This window comes from Adelges cooleyi, unplaced genomic scaffold (assembly GCF_023614345.1).
Source record: "Adelges cooleyi isolate 19-005CV unplaced genomic scaffold, UGA_ACOO_1.1 ACOO_flye_CR_arks_rails_tigmint_CR_PRNA_574, whole genome shotgun sequence".
Taxonomy (NCBI): domain Eukaryota; kingdom Metazoa; phylum Arthropoda; class Insecta; order Hemiptera; family Adelgidae; genus Adelges; species Adelges cooleyi.
In genome coordinates, this window is record NW_026096268.1 from 10,888,517 (window position 1) to 10,903,096 (window position 14,580).

The 14,580-nt window shown below is 31.4% G+C and overlaps 1 protein-coding gene across 5 annotated transcripts in view; it reads right to left on the bottom strand.

The window, feature by feature from the left end:
- LOC126843513 (beta-3 adrenergic receptor-like) overlaps positions 1-14,580 on the bottom strand; it is a 169,648-nt gene that overhangs the window by 15,178 nt on the left and 139,890 nt on the right. The window contains exon 1 of one of the 5 annotated variants that reach the window (XM_050581078.1): positions 1,079-1,182. The exons of the other annotated variants lie outside the window; for them this stretch is intronic. The gene's annotated coding sequence lies outside the window, so the exon portion shown is untranslated. Of the gene's footprint in view, positions 1-1,078; positions 1,183-14,580 lie in introns of those variants that run through there. 5 annotated transcript variants of the gene reach the window in all.

Here is a 14,580-nt window from a genome sequence, read left to right on the forward strand (position 1 = left end):
TCATAATATTATCTTTTTAAATAATATACAAACCATGTACGAGCAATATGAAAATGCAGTGTTGCAGTATTGTAGCTTTTGGTTGTCAATAAATAAGTATATTAGCCATTACATGGCCTTTAGTTGGGTACATACAAAGAGTATAAAAGACATACAAAATATAATATTGTTGTAACAGAAAAACTATGGCGGATAACGCATTTATATAATATCCTATAGCTATATTATTATTGTGCTGAAAGAAGTAATAACCCGTTTGGAATTGACTGTCGTTCGCATGGTTTATTGCACAATCGTATAAAATGATAAACTTGTATCTAATTTCGAGGGTTTTCAAATTTTCTTATTTGTCCATGGTCGTCATCATATTATATTTATATCTAGAACTTCCCATAAGCAACGAAACTGTATTGTTGTCACGGTAAATTTAACAAGGCGTTCGCGCGGAAATCGACAACAAAATATATTTTCATCAATAATTCTCTTTCAAAATACTTTGGTCGTCCTAAAATCAATATGGACCGAGTTTTACGCATTATGTTTAGTTAAAACAAATAAATCGTCGAGTGGTTTTCGATAAATAATGATCATTGATCACCTTGCAAATCAGATTTGGTCCATCGGCCGAACCGGACTTAAGTAAAAAGTAATAAATAAAATTAAATTAAATAAAAAAATGTGTTAACATGACAGCTCGATCGGAATTATATTTTCTTTTATGATTTTCTTTTTCTTTTCAAGGCATCATAATTTTTTTTTTTTGGTTTGATTATGGGATATTTGTCGTTTTTCATTTAAGACCAATTCCAAGTGTCGAGGTTAAAGACAAAAGAATAATAAAAAAAAAACAAAATTTAAAGTGTCTGCGAATTCAATAGTATACATTACAAAGGTATAACGATCATTAAAAACGGATTGTGATTAATGAATCACAATCCCTTGTTTGTTGGTTTTTTCCATCCCTTTGTGGCGCCAAAAATAGTCAAATCATATTTTTCAAACGTCAGTAATTGTTTTAATATTTAAGCAGCAGTTGACATTTGAATGAATACATCACGAACAGATTTTATATTTTTACCTTTTGTCGTCTTGCCGACTGACACAAATGCGGCACGTTAAAATAGCAATTTATTAATTCCCATCTCTTTAAAAAATGTATATATTTAGTTTGATAAAATTGCCAATTTTTGTTTTATTCAGAACCAATGAGGGGGAACTGTTGATCACATGATTTCTCCTGAAAAAAAAAACACTAACCGTTGCTCCATTAATGTATTAGATAATTAATTAAAAAATAAAACTATCCATGCTATTATTTTGTTCCCCTTGTAAATAATTAAATTATTATTTTTAACATTGCGGTTCGATACTGACTATTATTAGTACATCTACTTTTCCCTGTAACGTAACACAATAATTGCTGCATACAACCAAAATATATATTTAAAAAAAACCATTTTTGTAAACTTTTTTCTCTGACCTACTACGGAACGAGTTTGTTTTACTTTACCTTGGGCCGAGGCTATTATATAAAAAAAAGGAAAAAACCCTAATATTATGCACTATATGTGTACCGCAGTGTGTGTGACTACTATCACGAACGACTCTATATTAAATATTGTCATAGCTTTTAGTGTAATATGCACTGTATTATTTACAATGACCCTTCGAACCACAAGGTCTGCATATTATTATGTATCGTGTCGTATTGCCGGATAGGACGAACTAACACACATTGTGTTTTGTGAATTTGTATAATTCAAAACGGAATATAATATAGTAGGTAGTTATAATCTAAAAAAAAAACCCCGTTAACGCATGGGAAGAAGAAAGCATTGAATCGCGGTTAAGTCTTAAGGAATACGGTAAATAGGTAAATAAATCTAGTAATAAATGAGTACACGATTCAAGCAAAATATGTATCTGGTAATCTAACAAAAAAAATCGAGTAAACTAAACTAGTAAGAGACTAAAAAAAATTTGACAAACGATTAAACAAATTATGTAAACGAGTAAATAAATCGAGTAAACGTGTGCATAAATCAAGTAAGCAAATATAGTAAATGAGTAAATATATTCCGTTATTTAGTAAATAAAACGAATATATAAATAAAATAAATAAATAAATGAGCAAACAGTTTAAGTAAATCTGGCAAACTAGCAAACAAATCGAGTAAATAATTAAATAAATTGAGTAAATGGATGAATGGATCGAATAAATGAGTAAATAAATTAAGTAAACGAGTAGACAGTTTTAGTAAATGTATCTGGCGAACGAGTAAACAAATTGAGTAAATGGGCGAATGGATCAAATAAAGGAGTAAAAAAATTAAGTAAACAAGTAGTAGATCGGGAAAAACGAGTAAATAAATAAAGTAAATAATAATGAAATGAGTAAATAAATAAAATAAATGAGACATATCCGGTAAACTAGTAAAAAATTCAAGTAAATAAGTAATTAAATTGATTAAATGGCCGATGAATGGATCAAATAAATTAGTAAGCAAATTAAGTAAACGTTTCGAGTAAATAAGCAGTAAATCGAATAAATGAGTAAACAAATCGAATAAACGAGTACACTATTCAAGTAAATGTATATGATAGACTAATAAAAATAAATATAGTATAATAATCTAGTAATCGAGTAAATAAATTGAGTAAACCGGAAAAAAATGATTAAATAAATCGGATAAACGAGTATATAAAGTTGTTATACGTTATACTTTGTTACAATTGTTTAAACACACATTAACATGGTTTAGCGTGACGTCCTCTTCACCCCTTCCTGCTTTTCCTCCCTCCCCTTGCCACACTTTTATTTTCCCTTCTTCTTCCCGCCCTACCTATCAATCTGAGATTTCCGTAACTAGTTTCTAGGCTGGACTAGGTTGGCAAATCAAAAGATAACAGATTTAGTGACGGTCACGTGAAAATGTCCTTGGAAACGTTGGATTGACCTCACCCCCTCATAAAACATAATGTTCATGTTAAAAATTTAATTACCTTGTCATAGCGCCCTCGTGGAATAAAAATATATACAGAGGCTTTTTGGAATTTAACAAGTTAACTCTATACATGTGTACACCGCAGCGTGATAATATATTATTATTGTATTGTGTGCTGGACGTCGTTTCGTGTGCACGTTAAATGTAATTAAATATTTGTTGTGCGCTTGTTTAACTCGAATGTAATGTAAAACCCTGCAGCGTGTGGACGTTGTAATTTTATCAAATAAATAGTAAAAAAACAAACCTAATTATGGTTTTAGACAGAAAAGTAATAATAATTTATACACTATACTATTAGCGCAAAATAATATGGTTATGAAGCTGAAAAAAATCCTAATTAATTTTGTACAATTAGTAATTCTTGTTTTTAATAAAATAACAAAACATGTTCAAAGCTATTTTCAGTAAAACAACCAACACTGGAAGCTGCAAAGCCTACTGATGTTGCCAATTACCAAATTTTACCCATCGTACAACCCCAGAAAGGTTGCTATACGTATTGAATTGTTATATTTTGTGTGTGATCGAGTTGGGAATCATTTCCTAAACATATTTGTAGTATACACTTGAAAAGTGCACAAACGTTGTGTGGTTTTTTTGTTAAAATATTTTAATTAATCAAATATATTTTCAAATTTAATTAATACATAATATTACGTTGTTAGATTCGTTTTTTTTTTTGGGGTAGTCGTTATTTGACTTGCAAACCGGACAAGCTAATCAGGTAAAAATGGCAGTCACGAGAGCGGTTTGAATTGACCAAAAAGGGTACAAGGGTAAGACCGGTAAAAGGGCACCTAACCAACACTATTGGGGTTCAATAATTATTGTAAGCCGCGCGTGCAGGTAATAACGACTGGAGAGCAAATGCCTTTGATATTATACTCCACTAATGTACATACATTGTACATAATGTACAAAATGGTCAATGTTTGCACAACGGCTTTAATGTGACTACTATACTGCATACGTGTTGTCAATAGATTATTTTTAGGGTTAAAAGGGGTCTGGTCGTGGGGGATAATATACGGGTACGTGAACTCGTGACATTTAACTATTCCGGCATGTTCGCCTAATACGTCACAAGGCACAAGGCAAGGCGAAAAAAAACAGCTTAAGACGTTCAACCCAAGGTTAACGTGATAACGAATAAATATAGCACCGACGTGTCTTGCAGTGGTTATTATTATTGCAGGTACTAACATAAATTGGAAAATTAAATGTCAATTCGATTTAACATACTCTACGAGATTCCAATCGATAAACCGTTTGATTTGTAAAAATAAAAATATTAAAACAACATAATATAGTGTTTATTTATTGAGTTTATCTACACACACATAAATAGGGTCACTATTATTATACCAATGCCAATATTATGTCGTTCGATTAATATCATATTATATTTTTTTAAATACTTAAAACATTTAATAGCAAAAAAAAAAAATAAACAATCTTGTTAACAATATCATAATAATTAGTATTGCCAAACTTGCCTTACAAACAACACCCGTTTTAAAAAGCCAAAAAAAGTAAGTCAACTTTGAACACTTTTCTTGTTTGAATCGAACTACTGTCATTTAAAACACTTATTTGATTAACAAAAAAACAATTTTTTTCTTTTTATTAGCCTCTTTTTTTTGGATAAGAACAAACACAAAAACACATTTCATCGGCCAAATAATTGTAAATGTACTTTAATTTTTTTAAATACATAATCTAATACGTTTCATAGAAACGTACCTAACTGGAAAAGTACTTTTGAGTATATTATTAGGTGTAAGGTTGTGGATTTTTAAATGTATTTCAAAATTATTATTAGTATTTTGTTGAAGAGTGAGTAAAGCTAAACAGCATTGACCGGTTGAACCTACTAGTACGGTCAGAAAACTAAAATATTATTGTGTTTTAATAACATTATAAAGCTGCTCTTAATTATTAATACATACATATACTATATATATATATATATATATATATTATGTTTTTGTTGGAAGCTTAAGGCTCGACTTAAGAAATTCTATATTAATATTTATCGTGATTCGCTAAACGCCTACTCGGCCGCGTTGTACAGTAAGTGAATTAATACTCTCTGTCGGTATTATTATAATAAACATAAGACGAGGGATGTACTAATTAGATATACAGCAATTCAAACTGTTACTAATCCCGAGAAGATTGCTTTTTGCAGATTAAATCTCTGCGTACGTTTAAGTCACTGCGTTAACTTATATGTATATAATATATATACATAAATAAATAAATAATATGTATACACACATGTGTAAATATAATTGTATAATAAGCCCCCTTTTCCCTGGAACATTACTGGGATGGACATTTTTTCTTTATTTTCCTAGACTATAGAGCTTATACAGTTTTCTCAACCCCCGTTTGGTTTTCATTATGGGGAAAACCCACCCCAATAGAAGGGGGAAATTATATTTTGACCGTTGCAAATTTCAGGCAACATGGTTAACAGGTGTAACATGGCAGAGATTTTTTAGATTTTTTAACTTATATTGACAGTTGGCAATACAATTTTAAGCACATCATAGCTTTTACCGATATTTAATATTCATACCCTTCTCCCCTAACCCTGCTAACTATGCCCCTCCCCTTGTGGTTTTTTTTTTGGTATGAATGAAAAAAAAAATGAATTTGTATTTGTATTTTCGACCGAAAGAGGAAATGAAACATTTGGGGTTGGGGTTAGGGGTTGGATTATCTTCAAGGGGTACATAAAATACAGAAGGCGGACCGCCGCCGGTTGGCTTCATTACAACAACGGTGGTCTCTCACGTGCCTTATAAAAAAAAAATAATAATAATACAAAAAGGGTAAAAAGGTTTTTTTTATGGGATCTACGCGAATACTATGTATGTATATAACTAACCATTTAACGGGTACGGTTGTTGAAACTTGTTTAAAAACCGTTGTGTTAACTTTATGGCCGGTCAGTGTTAATGTTTAAACGTGAACCTTTGCAATTTTTTATTCCATTAAAAATTTACAAAAAAAAAAACATTATTCGAATAAATTGTTATTAATGAGCTGTTTATCCATTGTCCATAGCCATATGCTTATAGGGAATATAAACAATTCAAATATAGTTTATATTGGTTTTTTTTTGTTAATAATAATAAAAAATATACTGTAAAAAATGTTTTAACAAAATTATTTACAAACACACTCACTTGATCAACACTTTATTGTAATTTCTCGACAAAGAAATTGCACGTTTTTAAAAGTCTTTGAACTTGTTGTGTGCATCCAACCTTAAAGCTAAGATGGCTAAGTTAATATCGAGTTCATTCCTGGTCATATCTATGTTTAAGTCTGTCGTGTAGGTGTGTAACCTTTACTATATCCGTCTGCCTTGAATGTGATGTAATATTAAGAAAGGTCATATCAAACGACGTAATGCCTATCAAAAAAAAATAAGGACTAAAAATAGTTGAAAAATATAATACAACATGTTATATCAGTTATTATTATTATGGTTATTGTCGTTTAAGCGGTAGGTACCTATACTTAAGCATTGTTGTTTTATTTTGTCAACAACACAACCTCATACACGTTACACAATTTCCACTGTACTTATTATAATAGTTTATACTCACTTGTATATAATATCATCAACGACGGTTGATCGATAACCAGTTCTTATTGAATACTTTTTTGACCGCTCTAAGATGTAGACACTTGGGGTAAGATGGATATGAACATTTCACTCGGCCGCGATTTCCTAGCCAAAACTTTAAATGTAAATAACTCAAAAAGTTTTTAATTTAAAACTGGTTATCGACCAGTCAGTATAATATATTTTGCAATACACCGTCTTTCACCCGGAATAGTTAAATCAAGTATGTAGGTCGCTATTTGACTTTTAAAAGTTACCCTTTACAAAAAGGGTTTTAACTCAAATATTATTTTCGATATAATGTATTATTTATATTGGAAAAAAGTCTGCTTTAACCATTTCTGTTGCGCTGTTTCATCCATAATGCAATTATTTTGAAAAATCAAATTCATCCCACCGCGGTAGAACGCCATGGATGCATACAGTCAAAATATTTGAGTGTTTCCGGATCTAGTTTGCATGCTAAATTCAGTTTTTTTTTTACAAGTGTTGGGTATTTTGATAGTATGTTTTTCGATTAGCTGCCACACGTTTTACAACGGAATGACTAATCAGTGTGTAATGTGTTCTATTTGTTAAAACATCGGCCTGTAGCCAAGGCGGGGAGGCGGCCGACAGGAGTAGGAGCAACATCAGATATCACACTGATGGTTTTGGACATAAGGCGATTGAAACAGCTATTGCAAGAACGTTTTCGAGCACAGATTGAAAAAAAAAAAAAAACAATACTGTAGTACGGGAAACGTTTGAAAAACCACCGAACGCCTGTCACGCAATTGATGGATGAACTATCCACGCCTATAATGTAATAATTCGTTTCACTTGATCATTGTGCTGGCAATGAAAGTAATTTACATTTAGATGGAATCGTAAAAAAGATATTCCTGGACCTGTCCAGACGACGGACGTTGTAGGTAGAAGTTTACAGTTTGAATCTCATTTACACAATATGATGTGTCCTACAATAAAAACTTGACGTAAACGCCGGCGTTAAAAGAAGCTGTTAAACTTCTCGTGCTTATTAATACGAGCGCTCGGTTTGAAACAAAACGAAAATGTTATTTTTAGAACTATGTAAACTCGTTTACGGCCAAGTTGTTAAACGGGTTAACTGCGTATATTAAATTATTATTGCCACTAAAAACGCCAAAAGAGACCGTTTTATTGTACGCAGAATAGAGCGTGGATTTTTTTTTTTTTAAACGGTTTGTCAATTTGTTTTGCGTTAGATATACACATATGTTTTCCATTCGTCCCGTTTAAACGGTCGAACAAATCGAGTAAACGAGAAAAAATAAATCTTAAAAATTAAGTCGATTAAAAGATTAAATACAAATCTAGTTGATAAGTTTAAAAAAAATTCCAATAATTGTAATGAGTAAACAAATCGAGTAAACGAGTATACAAAATGAGTAAATAATTCAAAAAACTTGTTTAAAAAAAACGAATCGAGTAAACGGCCGAAAAAACCAGTAATTACATTGAGTAAACAAATCTAGTAACGGAAGAATGAATTAAGCAAGCGAGAAAATAGAGTAAAAGAGTAAATAAGTAACTAAAAAATGAACTAACTAATAAAATAAGATTATAAATTTAATGAATTTTACAATATAATGTACATCACGTTTTAATAAAATTACATTTTTAGTTGATATCAAATGTGTTTGAATATTTATAAAATTTAGTTGAAACAAAGTATTATTTTGACTTTAGTTGAAACAAATTTAGTCAAGATTAAATATTTCATCGGTTAATAATGGACAATTGTTTTAAATTTTGACGGTAAACACAAACATTGACTGCTAAAAGTGAGCAAAGGTAATTAAAGATAAAAAGATATTTTTATAATTAATAATATAAAACAAGTTTTGTTTGTTTTGCATATCATTTAACTTGAAATAACTTCAAGTTGACATTTTTATCGCACTGATTTATTTTGTAAAGTGTAGCTTTTATGTTTTACAATCTAACCGAATGACTTTAGTTATTAAAGTTTCGTATATTGTTTAAACACTTGTTTTGGCGAATACTGTTCGAGTTTGGGCAACGATTTCACTTTTGAAATGGTCGGAAATGCAATCATTATCAAAGTATACAACAATAGCTCTTCGATAGGAAAAAAAAACACTTAACAATACTATATAAAGGGGTATGCGATTTCGTTTTAATTAAACTTTAACCTGACAGATAAAATCCCAACGTCAGTTAATATAGAAACAAAAATTGGCGTTTGCCAAGTATTCGAATTATTATTTCAAAAAAATCACCAGCATTTGGTACTTGTAAAAAATATTTCTTAAGATATCATATTATTTTGTTTGTAAAATTATTAATATCAAGTATGTTTTAAGACTATTAACTTTACTTGTAAGACTGACTTTCATAGTAAGTTTATGAGGTGAAAAGTCAAGTAATTGTAAAATATTGCCAACGTTTTCCACGGCAATAGTAGTGAAATATTTGTGTAAGACTAAAGCGCTGCGCTTTTTTTTTTAATTAATCTGATAAAACGTGCAAATATAATTATTAATATTTATATTGTTCCGTGTTTAACCGGATATTGTCTACTCTGATGAACTTTAATAATTACAATCCGGCGGAAGTCAACAACGCTAACGGTATTGTTTGTAACATAATATTGTAACTTATCTAATCGGTAAACATATAAATATTTTTTTTTACAACCGCTGTTGAATCTTCATAGCAAATCAAGAGGTCAAAATGTATTCCTGTTGTTACCGATTGCTATGGACAGCATCTTTAGGCACGTTAGACATCATTGGCGGAAAATTGTGGGGGGGGGGGGCGAGGGGCTTGGGATACTAAAATGTTTAAGACTTCAAAATCAATGATTTTCGAAATACCTACATTTGATTTTTTAGTGAGAGATTTTTTAAATAAAAAACAATTGTAGCACTGGTTTTATGTTTTAAGGTTTAACATGGATATGTTATTGGGCTGGGGTCAATAATGGAAAATAGATTAGAGATAATGGATTAGAGTAAAGAGACGGTCCAGCTGCATGCTGGAGGTGATGAAGGGGGAAGGTTAGAGATAAGAAACATTCGATATTAGAAAGTACCAAAAAGTACCAGGGTCCTATACTTAAGACATATTATCCATGTTCTGCATGTTTTGCTCGTCCTACCCATAAATACATATCCATATTAATATACATATTGTCGAAAATTAGCGATGACCCAGTCCGGAGACAGAAAAATTTTTGGCTGTTAAATAAGTAACCCGCTGTTGCATTGGGTCACGCCGGTCTTGACCTCTCAGTCAATATGACACAGAAAACGTTGTTTTTTATTAATATCAAAGTTATAAAAGTGCTATAGCAACGTTTTTTTTTTGTTTTAATAAAACTCATAACGTCACTTAAAAGTTTTTAACCTCCCCCCCAAAAAACGGTGACTGACCTAAAAAGGCGACACTTTCAGTGTTATTGTCTATTAACTTTTATTTCACGACAGCTTTTACTTATTGCACTTTAACCAAGTAGAACGGATTGCGTTTAAGGCGTACACACTTGTCACCAACATATAGTTATTGCTGTGGATTTTACAGTTTATCATAAAACACACAACCAATAGGTAAACACTTGCACAGAAGACACACGAGATATACTTATTGTTGCATAGTCAAATGGTTAAAAGTATATACATCAAACTACTTACAAATATCATTGTTATTATGTTTACAACAAATCGATCTTTAACGTTCTATTAAATGTATTACATCTTCTAACCCAAACAGAGTTGCTCGGCTTTCACATTTAACTTGTAGTTACTTAGTGATGATCACTAATAATGTATGTACTAAGGTGTATTAGTTTTACAACGTGTAATGGAATGACATGTGGATATTGTGCTTCTTTATGTTATTACTTATAACAAATTGTTAACTTGCTTCGAGTGGAAAAGTGCTGATTATAAAAGTATTACAAAGTTATGAACGTTTCTTTTTTTTTTGCTGCAAGTTTGACGTTAAATTTAATGGAACGATGACAACATAAAAAAGAAAAACTTTTTAAAGTAGTACTTTCGCGGGAACGTTACGCCAAGATAGTGTCGATTATGACTTAAGATGTTTAATCGGGTAATAAACAAATTTTACTCACCTAATTGGCTGGGTCGTCGCAAGTTGTTATGAGAACCTAATTAATAAAGTTAACGCCGTTAGCCTGTTCTATTATTAAAATTAACATTTATACAACGTGCTTTTTTAATATTATTCCAGCGGTTAGACTGATCAATTCTGTATTCAGGTTTGTACGAACATAATATGTACACATACACACACCTCGAGTCTTGGATATATTATAATTTAGACACTAAAATAACACAAGGCTGTCGTACGGCCAAAGGAGCAAAACTATACACGGGTCGGGCTAATTACACGTGCTGTCCTGACCTTATGTCCGAGTTTGCCTTTAGTACTATTAAGGGCGACCGAGAAATAATAGCAGTACATACCGTCTTGGGTGTAGTATAGATGAACGACCGATATCATAGTATAATAGTTATATTATCTATTTAAACCTGATACATCTAGAGATAAATATCTCGCACAAGTTTGGACTGACAAGACTTCACGACGCGGGTTACTTACTCGTTATACTTAATTGTACCGACAAACCGTCGGTACCATAATGAAGTATTGTGCCTCGGATAAAACCGTGTATTGGATGTTTTTTTATCGGGCGGACATGACGACGTGTATGCTCTGAAATTGCATACACGGAACGCCGTCTTATCTCTGAGAACGCCTAATGCTATTTTGCTTTGCCTCGGGTGGTACCGTGAACTTTGTAATGGCTTTGTGCACGACACCGTGCACTCGACAAAAGGCAGCATCCTTATCTGTACACATAAGTACACTGAACACAAGACGAATATTCCACAACGCTGTCGCTGTTACGTTTTATTATAATATATAATACACGCCTTCGTGAAACGTAACAACAACGCCACTTTGATTGTGCAAAAGGCGCCGGTTGTCGAACCGTTTGAAAAGGAAACATGTCGTCGAAACACTGTTACACGGGTACCTTATTGATTAAGAAAAAATAAATTCCAAAAAAAAAATAATAAATTATCTTGGCAAACTATAGTACCAGTCCTCGTGTGACGAAATGTATGCATGTGGGAACGCCGTTAACAAAAGACAACAAACCAAACGTCATACAATCTCAGACATAATCTTCACATCGTCATGCCTAAAGGACTTACCCTTGTTATTGGGGTGTCCACGTTTGATAACGTCGGAGAAATAGATTTAAAACGACATTTTATTATAGCTTATATATTTTAATTTACAGCCAAAATAGGGTTTTCACAATATTTTCACAAATCTGTTTCCGTCGAGTGGTGCGCACAGACAAAGTAAATTTTAAGATCTCTAAAAATAACTTAACGCAAAGTAGTTTTAAAACAATTTCTCGTCGAGAGGCGAAATTCTAATTATTTTGCAGAGTTTACATTGGACTATACAAAGAATAACGCATGGAATTTCTCAATGAAACGAGTGTAAATAAAACTCCACCCGACGTCGGTCTATATATTTTATATTAAATTATTATTTTACATTATTATTTAACGGTGTAATTAATTGCAATGCAAAACATTTACAACAGCTTCCTATCCTCACATATAAACGCCCAGAGCCAATGAAAATATACACTCCAAGTGTTCAAAGTTGAGAGGGCACCCTTTTTGTGGTATTTTCTTTATTGTGTTTCTTTGCACAAGTCTCAGAATTAGTAAGTCAGTAATATTTATATCAATACAAAACAATGTGAGTGAATTATATAATTTTGGATTTTGTCTTGAAACCGATTTAAAACGCAATTAAAATAACCAATAATCATTTGCATATTTTGGATTTTGTTTCACTTAACCTATTTTAGTAGCAACATATGTTGTTGTTATTTGGCGAAACCGATAGGCATCTGAGCAGCTAAAACCATCTGAGCTTAAGCAAACAATATCGACCCAGATTAATTGCAAGTGTTAAATACAGCTTTTATACACACACACACACACACACACACACATTGTCGCTTTGCCAGCCGGTATTCCATTTGGGCAACTTTAATTGATTTGTATTTGTTTATGCTTGATAATAGCTTTCTCGGTAGCTGCCATCATCGCCGACCGTGACATAACAGTCGTTGAATAGTCATTATTGCTTAATATATTGACTTATGCTGGTCCATTGAACCTATTTATACCTACTCAGCTTTTCGGGGGCGTTAATAAAGGTCAAAAATAATTAAATAGTTCTGAATTTAACATATTATTACTATACTGACCAAGGAATTTTGTTTGAAAATTAATATCATGCATATGGACAACGGTGGATTAATAACATTACATAGTTGCATACTATGTAAAATGCTTTACTCACATACTTTGAATACATACACTACGGTTAGGAGAACGTTCCAAGTTAAAATTATAATTCAGCTTTTTTAATGAATTTACTACTTGACCGAATTCTAATGAGTAACAAAAAAAGAGGCATTCTCGAACAAAACATTTAGAGATAAGTTGATGTTTATTTTAATGGGATTTGTTTTTTTTTGTAAACTTTAAAAGGTGATTTAACACGATAAACTTAAAAGTAAATAGGTAATATGTTTTGTCTACCACGAGATAAAAAAAAACAGAACAACTGTAATTGTAATGTTGGTGTATTTTTTTTTTTTGTAAAACTTAACAACAAGTATAATTATTTTTTTTTTCTCAGTAAATCTTTGATACGTTTCGAATAAACACCAAATGTCAACGTTTTTAAATCAAAATTAACGACCATCGATTGCTGCCATTAATAAAATATAAAAAAAACACATTCACACACACACCGGGTTGGCTCTTTTTAAATATCACAATTGCTTTCAATTAACAGCATCGCAATTTATATATACTTTAGTTATTGCTCACAAGGTCAAAAATCCGGCAGTTAAAATAGTATTTAAAATTTATGTTCGCTTAAAAAATAATTACACTTTGTAGTTTGTACAGAGTGAAATAAAACGAGTTTATTAATAGTATATAAAATAATAATAATATTTAATACACGGTGATTCTGAAAAGTTTTATAGTTGATATAAAATAAACAGTTTTAAACAAATATAATAGATTGCTTTTTTCGAATAAAATCTTAACGTCTTGAAACGTTTGATACTACTTTACAATTTATACTTACTTGCTAAGTATGTATATTTTGTACTCGGATAAGTAGAATCATTATCGAATCTAATTTAGCAGTTTGATTATTGTGTTATATAAAAAAATAAAATAAATACAATTTTACATTAAATTTTAAGCTTCGGCGCGCATTGAGCAGATACTGTTTTTACAATATGATGTATTTTTCAAATTTATACACCAGAAATCATAACCGAACGGTATACGTTGGGCATAAATTTTCAAGTTCACTGTTTCCATACAATATCAACAGATACACCCTTAAGATGTACAAATTTGTCATCTTGTATTATCAATTTACCAAAACCCTTTCCCCCAGAACGGGGGGGGGGACTTTTGTTTTATTTCTCTCCTAGTTTTTTGTGGATGTAATTTTAGCACTTCAGGTCTGACTGAAAATCTGGCCAGCAGTAATAATATATAATGCTATTATATATACACGGGGACAATCTCAGGGAAGAACTCGTCTGGAAACGCTGTCAAGTCTGTTCGAAGGTCACACACCCAAAAGCGTCCAATTTAATAAACGTTGTAATAATAATAATAATAATACCTGCTCAGGGCGATAAGTGACACCGCGTACCAGACGTGGACAAGTTACCTTATTATTATTATTATTTTGTGTCAATATTTATGCGTTAGACCGTGACATGACACTTTTTGGACACGTTAAATATTATCAAGTATATGTACATGGGTTGAAATATTCGAACCG